Source organism: Gymnogyps californianus, chromosome 2 (genome assembly GCF_018139145.2).
Source record: "Gymnogyps californianus isolate 813 chromosome 2, ASM1813914v2, whole genome shotgun sequence".
Lineage (NCBI taxonomy): Eukaryota > Metazoa > Chordata > Aves > Accipitriformes > Cathartidae > Gymnogyps > Gymnogyps californianus.
The window spans coordinates 41856292-41862291 of record NC_059472.1 but is presented as its reverse complement, the minus strand read 5'-3'; positions in this window follow the sequence as shown (position 1 = coordinate 41862291).

Sequence of the window (6000 nt, the reverse complement as noted above, 5' to 3'; positions counted from 1 at the left end):
AGGTCCAGAGGAGGGCCACAAAAATGATCAGAGGGATGGAACACCTCTCCTGTGAGGAAAGGCTGAGACAGTTGGGGTTGTTCAGCCTGGAGAAGAGAAGGCTCCGGGAAAGACCTTATTGCGGCCTTTCAATGCTTAAATGGGACTTAAAAGAAAGATGGGGACAGACTTTTTAGTAGGGCCTGTAGTGATAGGACAAGGGGTAATGGTTTTAAACTAAAGGAGAGTAGATTCGGACTAGATATAAGGAAGAAATTTTTTACAATGAGGGTGGTGAAACACTGGGCCAGGTTGCCCAGCGAGGTGATAGATGCCCCATCCCTGGAAACATTCCAGGTCAGGTTGGACGGGGCTCTGAGCAATCTGCTCTAGTTGAAGATGTCCCTGCTCATTGCAGGGGGGTTGGACTAGATGACCTCTAATGGTCCCTTCCAACTCAAACTCTTCTATGATTCTATGATATAAAGTAATCTCAATCTCATTTCCAGTTAGATCCTCCTCTGTCCCTCTCCTTTTCCTCCCAGTGTCCTGCACATGTGACTCAAGCCACAGAAATTCAAATCACATTCCCACAAGTGATCAGGGTGATAGAACTTAGGAATTATTCATGTACTTCTTCCCCCTTGACTGCAATTTTAATAAGAAAGCTGAATCTCAGATGTGGAGTTTCAAAAAGGGGTAGTAACAGTTCTTATTTTCCTTTTTCAAGTGACTCAGCAGATGTGGCCTGAGGAAAATTGCTCCTCTCTTCCTAACAGAAACAGTGCCAAACTGGAGGCAGCAACAGGCATCATCCTAACAGGCTCCTCACTGGGGAGATTATTTCTGTAGGACTTTGTTTGCCCTAATGCAATTTCCGCAGGTGAAAGTGTTAGACATTGAAACAGAAATCCAGAGGGTGTTACTCAGTAAGGATTTTTCTCTGATGGCCCCAATTAGTGTGTAGAACAATGAACCGCCACCTCCAGCCCACCCCCGCAGTCAGAAGACAGACACACGGCAAAGCTCAGCCTAGTCCCGATTCAGACAGTCAGCATTGCAGAAAGTGCCTGTGATGAACACGGATCAAGAAAGATTCAGTGATTCAAAGCATTTCAATTTATATGGAGGACGGCTGTCCAAATAAACAGAAAATGTTTTCTTTTTTTTTTTTTTAAACATAACATTAGCTTTCTTTTTTAATTCTCTTTCATTTCCCAAAGTAGCTAAGGAATTTAGTTTTCATATTATTTTTAAGTATTGTACTTAAATATGCAGCTATATATAATTAACAGAAGGAATCACTTTCACACACAAATGACAACTCCCAAATTAGCATCATATTTGGACACAAATGTAAATGTATAAAAGTCCCAATCTATTTTCCTCGCTGTCAGCTCTCTCTTTAAAATTAAGATACCTATTTTTCTCCAGCTCTTTGTTGTTGTTGTTGTTGTCGTCGTTGTTAGACTTTCTGGTATCCGTACCATACCTCTGGCAGGCAAGGACCCATTTACGTTAGCTTTCACCATGGGAGCAACAATTCCTGCAGCTGAAGACTGAAGTTTGGGTTGTAGCAAATGGATGTTCTTCAAAACTCCTCTCTTTCATCTTGACTCAGGTTTGACTAAGTGAGAGTCTGCAGAGGCAGAGAGCAGCACACGCTTGCTTTGTCTGTGCAGCTGGAGCGTGGGGGACATGGACCTTTTCTTTTTCTCTGTTCCACAGACAGGAAGGTGACAGTCACTAGAAGTCGACATGGTGCGAATAAAAGGCAATGCAAAGAAAGCAATAATATTACATTTTTATGTTGTTAATACAGTACTGGAAGACAGTTGTGGAGAAAAGCACTGCAAGCTTCCTGTAAAAGGCTGAAAGAGAAAATGACTTTTTTTTTCTCCATGTGAGAAATGAACACAAAAGGACAACAAATGCCAGTGACAGAAATAAGAAAAAACTCCAAACAATATCAGTAGCAAGTAGCTGATAAAATATCAGTGAGCTCTCTGTTCTTGCTGGCACAGTAGCCAGAAAGAGCCTAGAAAGGTATGATGGAGCTGCTTCAAGAGGCCCCAACACGCTGCTGCAAGACATAACATTTCAGATAAAGATGGGTACGATAGCTCTTGTGCAAGAAAGGCCAAAACAGAAGCGTATTCTTTGCTAGCTAGAAGGAAGGTCAAATGATATCAAAATATATGGCAATTTATATTAGCTAGAGAACCAAGTCCTGGTAGTTTAATGGTAGTAAGATGGGGTGTTTCAATTGCTTAAGCAACAGAATAGGCTTTTTTATTTGTTAAACTAAACTGATAAAAATTTGTCTGGGGGGGGAACACCTAGATTTTAAGAAAGAAGCCAAAAAAAAAGGGGGGAGTTTACAGAGGGTCATCAAGTCATGCTTATGGTGGGTGAGAATAAAGATATTATTTCCATGAGACTGAAACACAGAAGTTGAGCGATGGAAGTAGAGGAGTCGCTCCTCTAACAATATCAGTTGTGAGCAATTGAAGTGGCAGGTGGAGTGGTTATGTACTTAGAAGCACACAAAGCTTGGATGTACAGTTGTCACAATTGACCTTATTCTCATGACTTACAGAAGGAAAACTTGTAGGAAATGAGCATGCACAGAGACACCTTCATGGGAAGTTCACACCATGACTTTCAAGCTCTAGTTATGGATGTCTGTGAATTCATGGGATAAAGTTTAAGGAGCCTGAAAAGGGCTACTTAACGTATATTGCCAGTAGCTTAAACCCACTGTAAAAAAGTGTGCACTTTTACTGCAATATTAAATCACATTAAAAATACAAGAGGAAGCATGCAGTAGAAATAACAAGCTGTGAAATTGCACAGTAACAATTCAGCGCAGCCCTCTGGATCAGACCCTAGAACTCTGTGGGTGCCCTCTTAACTGGAAACATGTGCCACAACTGAGAAAAACCAGTGAAAGACTTTCCTCGGTAACAAATGAAACGGGCATGGAAATTCATAGTCCCCAAAATCTTTCTGGTTCTTCACGGCATTCATGAAAAGACAGAGCCCTCTACTGGCCTCTGCTTCCGCCCCCCCCCCCCCCCCAAGTCCTTTAGTATTAGAGAGCCAAGTGTCAGTGCTAAAAGTTATTCTGGCATACGTAGTTTTCTCAGTCTAAATCTATTAGGATGGAGTGCAATTTAGGTTCCAAAAGCCAAAGCCTGCATAAAACTATTCCTGTAAGAGAAGATTAGGATCTTATCAGAATAGCAAGCAGAACTGTGGCAGTTCAGTCCTGTAGAAAACATTACATACAAGAGATACTTTTCTTTTGCTAAAATAATTGAAAATCTTTGCTGTTGATGCAAATATTTCCAACAGATTCCGGTACTAAGATTTCAGAAAATTATGGGAAGCAGGTTAAAACACTTGCCTTTCCCCTAGTACAGAATTCATATGTATTTGATCCCCTTTATTTTAGTTGAATACTATCCCCTTGCAGAAATAGAGCGTGCACTGTGCTATTTGCTCTCTGCAAATACAAAGACACCAGACTGACCCAGCCTGGGTGGAGTTCACATGAGACGAGTGCAAACTTGATGCATTCTTAACTCTACAATAAGTATATCCCTTTGGAAGAAGGATGTGTGGTTTTAAAATGTAAAAGCTAAATCCGTGTAGTTTCACATCAGTCCATTGCCCTAACAGAACTACTATAGATTAGCACAATGCCTGTTGTGCCTTTCATTTAGATCATACCACTTAATTTAGAAGAATTCCTGTAATTTGGAATCATTTTACTTGAGAATTTTGACGAGTAAAGGGTCACCAAGTCTAGGCCCACAGCAGAGGTGATGGGCACCCACTCCAGTTCATCTGACCCAATTGCAAAGCACTGCCACAGCCGCTTCCCAGCTGCCTGACTGTGCTTCCACTGCTTCTGTACCCACCCGTGGCGGCAGGTCAGCCTTCCATCCTCTGCAGTGGGAGTTCAGCCCTTTCCCTGGGGATGTGAAATTCTCCTCTTTGGCTGCCAGAGACTCCTAGAATGCCTTTAAGCAACCGAGTTAGGGTCCAGACCAAGTTAAAACAGTGCTGTGCAGCTATCCTGAAAAACAGTTTAATTATTGTAGCACTACAAGTGAACTGACATTTGGAGTTGGAGACCATGAGTGAAAAGCCCTCAGACATTAGACTAGTGTGCGGGATGTCTGTGTGCCAACAGACAAGAAGAAGCCCACTCAGGACAGTCTTACTATTGTACAAAGAAAGAAATGTGCAAATGGTTCTTAGGCACGCATGACTTGAACTGAACTTACGGTATTTTTAATGATTTTAGCCTGCACTTATGAATAGCATATGGACAACATGACCACGTGAAAGAAGAAAATGAAAACAAGAAGGTGTAGAACACAATATATGTGAGGAGCTGATCCAACAGACAAAAGGGAGCCATAAATTGGGTTTACGTTGTTGGGGAGCAGGATGCCACTGTGGGCTGTTTAGTTTTTGTACACAGTGTTAACGCCTGTTACCTATCACACTGCTCTGAACAAGGAAACCTGCAAAAATGCTGGCCCCGGGGCAGGTTCTGTGGCTCAGGCAAAGCCGAGCCCTGGTCAGAGGTGAGGCTGGAGGCTGCCACTGGGACCAGTGTTGGTGGCCAGAGGGTGCCTTCTCCAGGTCCAAGCACGGGGCAAGTCTTTGGTGTGGTATCAGTATAACACGGCAACACTCAGAGCCTGGAAGTAGCACTGCTAGCGACCCAGCTCTTACGCCATACTGCACTGCAGTGATGGCTCAAGTGGGAGAAATGCAAGCTTCAGAGCCTCATGTAAATGGCTGACAGCATAGAGTAGACATTAGCCTACCACTCAGTCCTTCAGGCCTCCCAAAGGATACAATCATTTTCAACAAGGCAGCTACCAACTGTTAACGTTATTTACTCAACTTCTGCAATCTCCTTTGTTGTCCAAGTGTCACCATACTTGTGCTTTTGCCCTTCGCGTGCCTTAACACAACCCACAGTAAAGTGCAATTTTGATGTTTTCCTAACCAGTGTACTTGAAAAGACAGCATTTTCAGCGCAGCAAAGTTCCCAAACTGGCCATAAGAATCAGCTAGTCCGGCAATCAGTCACATGACACAGTAACTAGACACATGCTATGCTTTCCTCGGACAAGCCTGCCGCTCGGGCTGTCCATGTTGCTGCACAGACAGTGTCATCAAAGGCAGCTGGGAAAATGTCTATGTCACTGATAAATGCAAATATCCATTTACACACAAAGAACCCCTGCTCCTCTGGGTTGTTCCTTCCCCAAAATGCTCTTCAGAGCATCGCAACAGACACTTCTCTCCAAATTACTGACAAATACTCCATGCTGATTATCTGGTTAGATCACATACGATCAACACAGGTTTTCAAAACATCCATGTACAGCTCCTGCGGCATATATTGCCTATGTCCATACAAGTCAGTTATACAGTCCAGAATGATCCTGGACTCCACAGCTTGCCAGTCAGTACCACAGCATGATCCTCAGCATGTTTTTGGCCTAAGCAAACCAGCTCCGTCCCAAACAATTTCCCAGGCACAATTCAGTAGTCTGCATGATCCCAGGACACTTCTCAATGAGCAGTCCACATGCAGCCACCCTGTTTTGGAGTCTGAAAGTGTTTAGTAGTATGTACAATCAGTATTAGTGCCAGAGCGCAATTTTAGGCCCACTAAAACGTAGTCTTTGTGAATACTGACTGGACCGTGCTGGCACAGAGGCTGCCTGGCAATTTTGGTTCGTACCTGGGAAAAGATGAGAATCAGCAAAGCACATCAAGGCCAGCATTGCCAGGATGATACACAACTTCATTGTACATCCAGTCTTGCACATATTGGTAGGGGTGACAACAACCGTATTTGAAGCTGCACCCAAGAACAGCCCAAAATGTCATATTGATGTGGGACATAAAAGCATCTTTCAACTTATTCCACGGTTTCACTTATGAAGAGTGGCACGTTATTAGAAAAAGGGCTAGTAACGGTACAGT